Here is a 14468-nt window from a genome sequence, read left to right as displayed (position 1 = left end):
ACCTATTGAGTTCGGATCGAGCCCAAAACTTGGGCAACATCATAATATGGTGGGAGGAGTCATTTGGTGCGTTTGCAGTGAAATCCAATCGCTAGAAGTATGGAATACACCAACCACTCCAATTAGGAACGAACTGTCGTTGAACTTGAATTGTCCAATTTGGAACACCTATTGATTTCGGATCGAGCCCAAATCTTGGGCAACATCATAATATGGTGGGAGGAGTCATTTGGTGACTTTTGAGTGAAATCCATTCGCTAGAAGTATGGACTACACCAACCACTCCAATTAGGAACGAACTGCCGTTGAACTTGAATTGTCCAATTTGGAACACCTATTGATTTCGGATCGAGCCCAAAACTTGGGCAACATCATAATATGGTGGGAGGAGTCATTTGGTGAGTTTTGATTGAAATCCAATCGCTAGAAGTATGGAATACACCAACCACTCCAATTAGGAACGAACTGCCGTTGACCTTGAATTGTCCAATTTGGAACACCTATTGATTTCGGATCGAGCCCAAATCTTGGGCAACATCATAATATGGTGGGAGGAGTCATTTGGTGAGTTTCGAGTGAAATCCAATCGCTAGAAGTATGGAATACACCAACCACTCCAATTAGGAACGAACTGCCGTTGAACTTCAATTGTCCAATTTCGCACACCTATTGATTTCGGATCGAGCCCAAAACTTGGGCAACATCATAATATGGTGGGAGGAGTCATTTGGTGAGTTTTGAGTGAAATCCAATCGCTAGAAGTATGGAACACACCAACCACTCCAATTAGGAACGAACTGCCGTTGAACTTGAATTGTCCAATTTGGAACACCTATTGATTTCGGATCGAGCCCAAACCTTGGGCAACAACATAATATGGTGGGAGGAGTCATTTGGTGAGTTTTGAGTGAAATCCAATCGCTAGAAGTATGGAATACACCAACCACTCGAATTAGGAATGAACTGCCGTTGAACTTGAATTGTCTAATTTCTCACACCTATTGATTTCGGATCGAGCCCAAAACTTGGGCAACATCATAATATGGTGGGAGGAGTCATTTGGTGCGTGTTGAGTGAAATCCAATCGCTAGAAGTTTGGAATACACCAACCACTCCAATTAGGAACGAACTGTCGTTGAACTTGAATTGTCCAATTTGGAACACCTATTGATTTGGGATCGAGCCCAAAAGTTGGGCAACATCATAATATGGTGGGAGGAGTCATTTGGTGAGTTTTGAGTGAAATCCAATCGCTAGAAGTATGGAATACACCGACAACTCCAATTAGGAACGAACTGCCGTTCAACTTGAATTGTCCAATTTTGAACACCTATTGATTTCGGATAGAGCCCAAAGCTTGGGCAACACCATAATGTGGTGGGGGAGTCGTTTGGTGAGTTTTGAGTGAAATCCAATCGCTTGAAGTATGGAATACACCAACCCCTCCAATTAAGAACGAACTGTCGTTGAACTTGAATTGTCCAATTTGGAACACCTATTGATTTCGGATCGAGCCCAAAACTTGGGCAACATCATAATATGGTGGGAGTAGTCATTTGGTGAGTTTTGAGTGAAATCCAATCGCTAGAAGTATGGAATACACCAACCACTCCAATTAGGAACGAACTGCCGTTGAACTTGAATTGTCCAATTTGGAACACCTATTGATTTCGGATCGGGCCCAAAACTTGGGCAACATCATAATATGGTGGGAGGAGTCATTTGGTGAGTTTTGAGTGAAATCCAATCGCTAGAAGTATGGAACACACCAACCACTTCAATTAGGAACGAACTGCCGTTGAACTTGAATTGTCCAATTTGGAACACCTATTGATTTCGGATCGAGCCCAAAAGTTGGGCAACATCATAATATGGTGGGAGGAGTCATTTGGTGAGTTTTGAGTGAAATCCAATCGCTAGAAGTATGGAATACACCAACCACTCCAATTAGGAACGAACTGCCGTTCAACTTGAATTGTCCAATTTTGAACACCTATTGATTTCGGATCGAGCCCAAAGCTTGGGCAACACCATAATATGGTGGGGCAGTCGTTTGGTGAGTTTTGAGTGAAATCTAATCGCTAGAAGTATGGAATACACCAACCCCTCCAATTAAGAACGAACTGTCGTTGAACTTGAATTGTCCAATTTGGAACACCTATTGATTTCGGATCGAGCCCAAAACTTGGGCAACATCATAATATGGTGGGAGGAGTCATTTGGTGAGTTTTGAGAGAAATCCAATCGCTAGAAGTATGGAATACACCAACCACTCCAATTAGGAACGAACTGCCGTTGAACTTGAATTGTCCAATTTGGAACACCTATTGATTTCGGATCGAGCCCAAAACTTGGGCAACATCATAATATGGTGGGAGTAGTCATTTGGTGAGTTTTGAGTGAAATCCAATCGCTAGAAGTATGGAATACACCAACCACTCCAATTAGGAACGAACTGCCGTTGAACTTGAATTGTCCAATTTGGAACACCTATTGATTTCGGATCGGGCCCAAAACTTGGGCAACATCATAATATGGTGGGAGGAGTCATTTGGTGAGTTTTGAGTGAAATCCAATCGCTAGAAGTATGGAACACACCAACCACTTCAATTAGGAACGAACTGCCGTTGAACTTGAATTGTCCAATTTGGAACACCTATTGATTTCGGATCGAGCCCAAAAGTTGGGCAACATCATAATATGGTGGGAGGAGTCATTTGGTGAGTTTTGAGTGAAATCCAATCGCTAGAAGTATGGAATACACCAACCACTCCAATTAGGAACGAACTGCCGTTCAATTTGAATTGTCCAATTTTGAACACCTATTGATTTCGGATCGAGCCCAAAGCTTGGGCAACACCATAATATGGTGGGGCAGTCGTTTGGTGAGTTTTGAGTGAAATCTAATCGCTAGAAGTATGGAATACACCAACCCCTCCAATTAAGAACGAACTGTCGTTGAACTTGAATTGTCCAATTTGGAACACCTATTGATTTCGGATCGAGCCCAAAACTTGGGCAACATCATAATATGGTGGGAGGAGTCATTTGGTGAGTTTTGAGAGAAATCCAATCGCTAGAAGTATGGAATACACCAACCACTCCAATTAGGAACGAACTGCCGTTGAACTTGAATTGTCCAATTTGGAACACCTATTGATTTCGGATCGAGCCCAAAACTTGGGCAACATCATAATATGGTGGGAGGATTCATTTGGTGAGTTTTGATTGAAATCCAATCGCTAGAAGTATGGAATACACCAACCACTCCAATTAGGAACGAACTGCCGTTGAACTTGAATTTTCCAATTTCTCACACCTATTGATTTCGGATCGAGCCCAAAACTTGGGCAACATCATAATATGGTGGGAGGAGTCATTTGGTGCGTTTTGAGTGAAATCCAATCGCTAGAAGTTTGGAATACACCAACAACTCCAATTTGGAACGAACTGTCGTTGAACTTGAATTGTCCAACTTGGAACACCTATTGATTTCGGATCGAGCCCAAAACTTGGGCAACATCATAATATGGTGGGAGGAGTCATTTGGTGAGTTTTGAGTGAAATCCAATCGCTAGAAGTATGGAATACACCAACCACTCCAATTAGGAACGAACTGCCGTTGAACTTAAATTGTCCAATTTCTCACACCTATTGATTTCGGATCGAACCCCAAACTTGGGCAACAACATAATATGGTGGGAGGAGTCATTTGGTGAGTTTTGAGTGAAATCCAATCGCTAGATGTATGGAATACACCAACCACTCCAATTAGGAACGAACTGTCGTTGAACGTGATTTGTCCAATTTGGAACACCTATTGATTTGGGATCGAGCCCAAAACTTGGGCAACAACATAATATGGTGGGAGGAGTCATTTGGTGAGTTTTGAGTGAAATGCAATCGCTAGAAGTATGGAATACACCAACCACTCCAATTAGGAACGAACTACCGTTGAATTTGAATTGTCCAATTTTGAACACCTATTGAGTTCGGATCGAGCCCAAAACTTGGGCAACATCATAATATGGTGGGAGGAGTCATTTGGTGCGTTTGCAGTGAAATCCAATCGCTAGAAGTATGGAATTCACCAACCACTCCAATTAGGAACGAACTGCCGTTGAACTTGAATTGTCCAATTTGGAACACCTATTGATTTCGGATCGAGCCCAAATCTTGGGCAACATCAAAATATGGAGGGAGGAGTCATTTGGTGAGTTTTGAGTGAAATCCATTCGCTAGAAGTATGGAATACACCAACCACTCCAATTTGGAACGAACTGCCGTTGAACTTGAATTGTCCAATTTCGCACACCTATTGATTTCGGATCGAGCCCAAAACTTGGGCAACATCATAATATGGTGGGAGGAGTCATTTGGTGAGTTTTGAGTGAAATCCAATCGCTAGAAGTATGGAACACACCAACCACTCCAATTAGGAACGAACTGCCGTTGAACTTGAATTGTCCAATTTGGAACACCTATTGATTTCGGATCGAGCCCAAAACTTGGGCAACAACATAATATGGTGGGAGGAGTCATTTGGTGAGTTTTGAGTGAAATCCAATCGCTAGAAGTATGGAATACACCAACCACTCGAATTAGGAACGAACTGCCGTTGAACTTGAATTGTCTAATTTCTCACACCTATTGATTTCGGATCGAGCCCAAAACTTGGGCAACATCATAATATGGTGGGAGGAGTCATTTGGTGCGTGTTGAGTGAAATCCAATCGCTAGAAGTTTGGAATACACCAACCACTCCAATTAGGAACGAACTGTCGTTGAACTTGAATTGTCCAATTTGGAACACCTATTGATTTCGGATCGAGCCCAAAAGTTGGGCAACATCATAATATGGTGGGAGGAGTCATTTGGTGAGTTTTGAGTGAAATCCAATCGCTAGAAGTATGGAATACACCAACCACTCCAATTAGGAACGAACTGCCGTTCAACTTGAATTGTCCAATTTTGAACACCTATTGATTTCGGATCGAGCCCAAAGCTTGGGCAACACCATAATATGGTGGGGGAGTCGTTTCGTGAGTTTTGAGTGAAATCCAATCGCTAGAAGTATGGAATACACCAACGCCTCCAATTAAGAACGAACTGTCGTTGAACTTGAATTGTCCAATTTGGAACACCTATTGATTTCGGATCGAGCCCAAAACTTGGGCAACATCATAATATGGTGGGAGGAGTCGTTTGGTGAGTTTTGGGTGAAATCCAATCGCTAGAAGTATGGAATACACCAACCACTCCAATTAGGATCGAAATGCCGTTGAAATTGAATTGACCAATTTCTCACACCTATTGATTTCGGATCGAGCCCAAAACTTGGGCAACATCATAATATGGTGGGAGGAGTCCTTTGGTGAGTTTTGAGTGAAATCCAATTGCTAGAAGTATGGAATACACCAACCACTCCAATTAGGAACGAACTGCCGTTGAACTTGAATTGTCCAATTTGGAACACCTATTGATTTCGGATCGAGCCCAAAACTTGGGCAACATCATAATATGGTGGGAGGAGTCATTTGGTGAGTTTTGAGTGAAATCCAATCGCTAGAAGTATGGAATACACCAACCACTCCAATTAGGAACGAATTGTCGTTGAACTTGAATTGTCCAATTTGGAACACCTATTGATTTCGGATCGAGCCCAAAACTTGGGCAACATCATAATATGGTGGGAGGAGTCATTTGGTGAGTTTTGAGTGAAATCCAATCGCTAGAAGTATGGAATACACCAACCACTCCAATTAGGAACGAACTGCCGTTGAACTTGAATTGTCCAATTTGGAACACCTATTGATTTCGGATCGAGCCCAAAACTTGGGCAACATCATAACATGGTGGGAGGAGTCGTTTGGTGAGTTTTGGGTGAAATCCAATCGCTAGAAGTGTGCAATACACCAACCACTCTAATTAGGAACGAACTGCCGTTGAACTTGAATTGTCCAATTTGGAACACCTATTGATTTCGGATCGAGCCCAAAACTTGGGCAACATCATAATATTTTGGGAGGAGTCATTTGGAGAGTTGTGATTGAAATCCAATCGCTAGAAGTATGGAATACACCAACCACTCCAATTAGGAACGAACTGCCGTTGAACTTGAATTGTCCAATATCTCACACCTATTAATTTCGGATCGAGCCCAAAACTTGGGCAACCTCATAATACGGTGGGAGGAGTCATTTGGTGAGTTTTGAGTGAAATCCAATCGCTAGAAGTATGGAATACACAAACCACTCCAATTAGGAACGAACTGCCGTTGAACTTGAATTGTCCAATTTGGAACAAATATTGATTTCGGATCGAGCCCAAAACTTGGGCAACAACATAATATGGTGGGAGGAGTCATTTGGTGAGTTTTGAGTGAAATCCAATCGCTAGAAGTATGGAATACACCAACCACTCCAATTAGGAACGAACTGCCGTTGAACTTGAATTGTCCAATTTCTCACATCTATTGATTTCGGATCGAGCCCAAAACTTGGGCAACATCATAATATGGTGGGAGGAGCCATTTGGTGAGTTTTGAGTGAAATCCAATTGCTAGAAGTATGGAATACACCAACCACTCCAATTAGGAACGAACTGCCGTTGAACTTGAATTGTCCAATTTCTCACACCTATTGATTTCGGATCGAGCCCAAAACTTGGGCAACATCATAATATGGTGGGAGGAGTCATTTGGTGAGTTTTAATTGAAATCCAATCGCTAGAAGTATGGAATACACCAACCACTCCAATTAGGAACGAACTGCCGTTGAATTTGAATTGTCCAATTTGGAACACCTATTGATTTCGGATCGAGCCCAAAACTTGGGCAACATCATAATATGGTGGGAGGAGTCATTTGGTGAGTTTTGAGTGAAATCCAATCGCTAGAAGTATGGAATACACCAACCACTCCAATTAGGAACGAAATGCCGTTGAAATTGAATTGACCAATTTCTCACACCTATTGATTTCGGATCGTGCCCAAAACTTGGGCAACATCATAATATGGTGGGAGGAGTCCTTTGGTGAGTTTTGAGTGAAATCCAATCGCTAGAAGTGTGGAATACACCAACCACTCCAATTAGGAACGAACTGCCGTCGAAATTGAATTGTCCAATTTCTCATACCTATTGATTTCGGATCGAGCCCAAAACTTGGGCAACATCATAATACGGTGGGAGGAGTCATTTGGTGAGTTTTGAGTGAAATCCAATCGCTAGAAGTATGGAAAACACCAACCACTCCAATTAGGAACGAACTGCCGTTGAACTTGAATTGTCCAATTTGGAACAAATATTGATTTCGGATGGAGCCCAAAACTTGGGCAACAACATAATATGGTGGGAGGAGTCATTTGGTGAGTTTTGAGTGAAATCCAATCGCTAGAACTATGGAATACACCAACCACTCCAATTAGGAACGAACTGCCGTTGAACTTGAATTGTCCAATTTCTCACATCTATTGATTTCGGATCGAGCCCAAAACTTGGGCAACATCATAATATGGTGGGAGGAGCCATTTGGTGAGTTTTGAGTGAAATCCAATTGCTAGAAGTATGGAATACACCAACCACTCCAATTAGGAACGAACTGCCGTTCAACTTGAATTGTCCAATTGTGAACACCTATTGATTTCGGATCGAGCCCAAAACTTGGGCAACATCATAATATGGTGGGAGGAGTCGTTTGGTGAGTTTTGAGTGAAATCCAATCGCTAGAAGTATGGAAGACACCAACCACACCAATTTAGAACGAACTGCCGTTGAACTTGAATTGTCCAATTTGGAACACCTATTGATTTCGGATCGAGCCCAAAACTTGGGCAACATCGTAATATGGTGGGAGGAGTCATTTGGTGAGTTTTGAGTTAAATCCAATCGCTAGAAGTATGGAATACACCAACCACTCCAATTAGGAACGAACTACCGTTGAACTTGAATTGTCCAATTTGGAACACCTATTGATTTCGGATCGAGCCCAAAACTTGGGCAACATCATAATATGGTGGGAGGAGTCATTTGGTGAGTTTTGAGTGAAATCCAATCGCTAGAAGTATGGAATACACCAACCACTCCAATTAGGAACGAAATGCCGTTGAAATTGAATTGACCAATTTCTCACACCTATTGATTTCGGATCGAGCCCAAAGCTTGGGCAACATCATAATATGGTGGGAGGAGTCATTTGGTGAGTTTTGAGTGAAATCCAATCGCTAGAAGTATGGAATACACCAACCACTCCAATTAGGAACGAAATGCCGTTGAAATTGAATTGACCAATTTCTCACACCTATTGATTTCGGATCGAGCCCAAAACTTGGGCAACATCATAATATGGTGGGAGGAGTCATTTAGTGAGTTTTGAGTGAAATCCAATCGCTAGAAGTATGGAATACACCAACCACTCCAATTAGGAACGAACTGCCGTTGAACTTGAATTGTCCAATTTGGAACACCTATTGATTTCGGATCAAGCCCAAAACTTGGGCAACAACATAATATGGTGGGAGGAGACATTTGGTTAGTTTTGAGTGAAATTCAATCGCTAGAAGTATGGAATACACCAACCACTCCAATTAGGAACGAATTGCCGTTGAACTTGAATTGTCCAATTTGGAACACCTATTGATTTCGGATCGAGCCCAAAACTTGGGCAACAACATAATATGGTGGGAGGAGACATTTGGTGAGTTTTGAGTGAAATTCAATCGCTAGAAGTATGGAATACACCAACCACTCCAATTAGGAACGAATTGCCGTTGAACTTGAATTGTCCAATTTGGAACACCTATTGAATTCGGATCGAGCCCAAAACTTGGGCAACATCATAATATGGTGGGAGGAGTGATTTGGTGAGTTTTGAGTGAAATCCAATCGCTAGAAGTACGGAGTACACCAACCACTCCAATTAGGAAAGAACTGCCGTTGAACTTGAATTGTCCAATTTGGAACACCTATTGATTTCGGATCGAGCCCAAAACTTGGGCAACATCATAATATGGTGGGAGGAGTCGTTTGGTGAGTTTTGAGTGAAATCCAATCGCTAGAAGTATGGAATACACCAACCACTCCAATTAAGAACGAACTGCCGTTGAACTTGAATTGTCCAATTTGGAACACCTATTGATTTCGGATCGAGCCCAAAACTTGGGCAACATCATAATATGGTGGGAGGAGTCATTTGGTGCGTTTTGAGTGAAATCCAATCGCTACAAGAATGGAATACACCAACCACTCCAATTAGGAACGAACTGCCGTTGAACTTGAATTGTCCAATTTGGAACACCTATTGATTTCGGATCGAGCCCAAAACTTGGGCAACATCATAATATGGTGGGAGGAGTCATTTGGGGAGTTTTGAGTGAAATCCAATCGCTAGAAGTATGGAATACACCAACCACTCCAATTAGGAACGAACTGCCGTTGAACTTGAATTGTCCAATTTGGAACACCTATTGATTTCGGATCGAGCCCAAAACTTGGGCAACATCATAATATGGTGGGAGGAGACATTTGGTGAGTTTTGAGTGAAATTCAATCGCTAGAAGTATGGAATACACCAACCACTCCAATTAGGAACGAATTGCCGTTGAACTTGAATTGTCCAATTTGGAACACCTATTGATTTCGGATCGAGCCCAAAACTTGGGCAACATCATAATATGGTGGGAGGAGTCATTTGGTGAGTTTCGATTTAAATCCAATCGCTAGAAGTACGGAATACACCAACCACTCCAATTAGGAACGAACTGCCGTTGAACTTGAATTGTCCAATTTGGAACACCTATTTATTTCGGATCGAGCCCAAAACTTGGGCAACATCATAATATGGTGGGATGAGTTATTTGTTGAGTTTTGAGTGAAATCCAATCGCTAGAAGTACGGAATACACCAACCACTCCAATTAGGAACGAACTGCCGTTGAACTTGAATTGTCCAACTTGGAACACCTATTGATTTCGGATCGAGCCCCAAACTTGGGCAACAACATAATATGGTGGGAGGAGTCATTTGGGGAGTTTTGCGTCAAATCCAATCGCTAGAAATACGGAATACACCAACCACTCCAATTAGGAACGAACTGCCGTTGAACTGGAATTGACCAAATTCTCACACCTATTGATTTCGGATCGAGCCCAAAACTTGGGCAACATCATAATATGGTGGGAGGAGTCGTTTGGTGAGTTTTGAGTGAAATCCAATCACTAGAAGTATGGAATACACCAACCACTCCAATTAAGAACGAACTGCCGTTGAACTTGAATTGTCCAATTTGGAACGCCTATTGATTTCGGATCGAGCCCAAAACTTGGCCAACATCATAATATGGTGGGAGGAGTCATTTGGGGAGTTTTGCGTCAAATCCAATCGCTAGAAATACGGAATACACCAACCACTCCAATTAGGAACGAACTGCCGTTGAACTTGAATTGACCAAATTCTCACACCTATTGATTTCGGATCGAGCCCAAAGCTTGGGCAACATCATAATATGGTGGGAGGAGTCATTTGGTGAGTTTTGAGGGAAATCCAATCGCTAGAAGTATGGAATACACCAACCACTCCAATTAGGAACGAACTGCCGTTGAACTTGAATTGTCCAATTTGGAACACCTATTGACTTCGGATCGAGCCCAAAACTTGGGCAACATCATAATATGGTGGGAGGAGTCATTTGGTGAGTTTTGAGTGAAATCCAATCGCTAGAAGTATGGTATACACCAACCACTCCAATTAGTAACGAACTGCCGTTCAACATGAATTGTCCAATTTTGAACACCTATTGATTTCGGATCGAGCCCAAAACTTGGGCAACATCATAATATGGTGGGAGGAGTCGTTTGGTGAGTTTTGAGTGAAATCCAATCGCTAGAAGTATGGAATACACCAACCACCCCAATTAGGAACGAACTGCCATTGAACTTGAATTGTCCAATTTCTCGCACCTATTGATTTCGGATCGAGCCCAAAACTCGGGCAACATCATAATATGGTGGGAGGAGTCGTTTGGTTCGTTTTGAGAAAAATCCAATCGCTAGAAGTATGGAATACACCAACCACTCCAATTAGGAACGAACTGCCGTTGAACTTGAATTGTCCAATTTCTCACACCTATTGATTTCGGATCGAGCCCAAAACTCGGGCAACATCATAATATGGTGGGAGGAGTCATTTGGTTCGTTTTGAGTGAAATCCAATCGCTAGAACTATGGAATACACCAACCACTCCAATTAGGAACGAACTGCCGTCGAACTTGAATTGTCCAACTTGGAACACCTATTGATTTCGGATCGAGCCCCAAACTTGGGCAACAACATAATATGGTGGGAGGAGTCATTTGGGGAGTGTTGCGTCAAATCCAATCGCTAGAAATACGGAATACACCAACCACTCCAATTAGGAACGAACTGCCGTTGAACTGGAATTGACCAAATTCTCACACCTATTGATTTCGGATCGAGCCCAAAACTTGGGCAACATCATAATATGGTGGGAGGAGTCGTTTGGTGAGTTTTGAGTGAAATCCAATCACTAGAAGTATGGAATACACCAACCACTCCAATTAAGAACGAACTGCCGTTGAACTTGAATTGTCCAATTTGGAACGCCTATTGATTTCGGATCGAGCCCAAAACTTGGCCAACATCATAATATGGTGGGAGGAGTCATTTGGGGAGTTTTGCGTCAAATCCAATCGCTAGAAATACGGAATACACCAACCACTCCAATTAGGAACGAACTGCCGTTGAACTTGAATTGACCAAATTCTCACACCTATTGATTTCGGATCGAGCCCAAAGCTTGGGCAACATCATAATATGGTGGGAGGAGTCATTTGGTGAGTTTTGAGGGAAATCCAATCGCTAGAAGTATGGAATACACCAACCACTCCAATTAGGAACGAACTGCCGTTGAACTTGAATTGTCCAATTTGGAACACCTATTGACTTCGGATCGATCCCAAAACTTGGGCAACATCATAATATGGTGGGAGGAGTCATTTGGTGAGTTTTGAGTGAAATCCAATCGCTAGAAGTATGGTATACACCAACCACTCCAATTAGTAACGAACTGCCGTTCAACATGAATTGTCCAATTTTGAACACCTATTGATTTCGGATCAAGCCCAAAACTTGGGCAACATCATAATATGGTGGGACGAGTCGTTTGGTGAGTTTTGAGTGAAATCCAATCGCTAGAAGTATGGAATACACCAACCACTCCAATTAAGAACGAACTGCCGTTGAACTTGAATTGTCCAATTTGGAACACCTATTGATTTCGGATCGAGCCCAAAACTTGGGCAACATCATAATATGGTGGGAGGAGTCATTTGGTGAGTTCTGAGTGAAATCGAAACGCTAGAAGTATGGAAAACACCAACCACTGCAATTAGGAACGAACTGCCGTTGAACTTGAATTGTTCAATTTGGAACACCTATTGATTTCGGATCGAGCCCAAAACATGGGCAACACCATAATATGGTGGGAGGAGTCATTTGGTGAGTTTTGAGTGAAATCCAATCGCTAGAAGTATGGAATACACCAACCACCCCAATTAGGAACGAACTGCCATTGAACTTGAATTGTCCAATTTCTCACACCTATTGATTTCGGATCGAGCCCAAAACTCGGGCAACATCATAATATGGTGGGAGGAGTCTTTTGGTTCGTTTTGAGTGAAATCCAATCGCTAGAAGTATGGAATACACCAACCACTCCAATTAGGAACGAACTGCCGTTGAACTTGAATTGTCCAATTTCTCACACCTATTGATTTCGGATCGAGCCCAAAACTCGGGCAACATCATAATATGGTGGGAGGAGTCATTTGGTTCGTTTTGAGTGAAATCCAATCGCTAGAACTATGGAATACACCAACCACTCCAATTAGGAACGAACTGCCGTTGAACGTGAATTGTCCAATTTGGAACACCTATTGATTTCGGATCGATCCCAAAACTTGGGCAACATCATAATATGGTGGGAGTAGTCATTTGGTGAGTTTTGAGTGAAATCCAAACGCTAGAAGTATGGAATACACCAACCACTCCAATTAGGAACGAACTGCCGTTGAACGTGAATTGTCCAATTTGGAACACCTATTGATTTCGGATCGAGCCCAAAACTTGGGCAACATCATAATATGGTGGGAGGATTCATTTCGTGAGTTTTGAGTGAAATCCAATCGCAAGAAGTATGGAATACACCAACCACCCCAATTAGGAACAACATGCCGTTGAAATTGAATTGACCCATTTCTCACACCTATTGATTTCGGATCGATCCCAAAACTTGTGCAACATCATAATATGGTGGGAGGAGTCATTTGGTTCGTTTTGAGTGAAATCCAATCGCTAGAAGTATGGAATACACCAACCACTCCAATTAGGAACGAACTGCCGTTGAACTTGAATTGTCCAATTTGGAACACCTATTGATTTCGGATCGAGCCCAAAACTTGGGCAACATCATAATATGGTGGGAGGAGTCATTTGGTGAGTTTTGAGTGAAATCGAAACGCTAGAAGTATGGAAAACACCAACCACTGCAATTAGGAACGAACTGCCGTTGAACTTGAATTGTTCAATTTGGAACACCTATTGATTTAGGATCGAGCCCAAAACATGGGCAACATCATAATATGGTGGGAGGAGTCATTTGGTGAGTTTTGAGTGAAATCCAATCGCTAGAAGTATGGAATACACCAACCACTCCAATTAGTAACGAACTGCCGTTCAACATGAATTGTCCAATTTTGAACACCTATTGATTTCGGATCAAGCCCAAAACTTGGGCAACATCATAATATGGTGGGACGAGTCGTTTGGTGAGTTTTGAGTGAAATCCAATCGCTAGAAGTATGGAATACACCAACCACTCCAATTAAGAACGAACTGCCGTTGAACTTGAATTGTCCAATTTGGAACACCTATTGATTTCGGATCGAGCCCAAAACTTGGGCAACATCATAATATGGTGGGAGGAGTCATTTGGTGAGTTCTGAGTGAAATCGAAACGCTAGAAGTATGGAAAACACCAACCACTGCAATTAGGAACGAACTGCCGTTGAACTTGAATTGTTCAATTTGGAACACCTATTGATTTCGGATCGAGCCCAAAACATGGGCAACACCATAATATGGTGGGAGGAGTCATTTGGTGAGTTTTGAGTGAAATCCAATCGCTAGAAGTATGGAATACACCAACCACCCCAATTAGGAACGAACTGCCATTGAACTTGAATTGTCCAATTTCTCACACCTATTGATTTCGGATCGAGCCCAAAACTCGGGCAACATCATAATATGGTGGGAGGAGTCTTTTGGTTCGTTTTGAGTGAAATCCAATCGCTAGAAGTATGGAATACACCAACCACTCCAATTAGGAACGAACTGCCGTTGAACTTGAATTGTCCAATTTCTCACACCTATTGATTTCGGATCGAGCCCAAAACT

This window comes from Prunus avium, chromosome 1, assembly GCF_965620075.1.
Source record: "Prunus avium chromosome 1, drPruAviu1.hap1.1, whole genome shotgun sequence".
NCBI classification, from domain to species: Eukaryota; Viridiplantae; Streptophyta; class Magnoliopsida; order Rosales; family Rosaceae; genus Prunus; species Prunus avium.
This window is presented reverse-complemented; position numbering follows the sequence as displayed.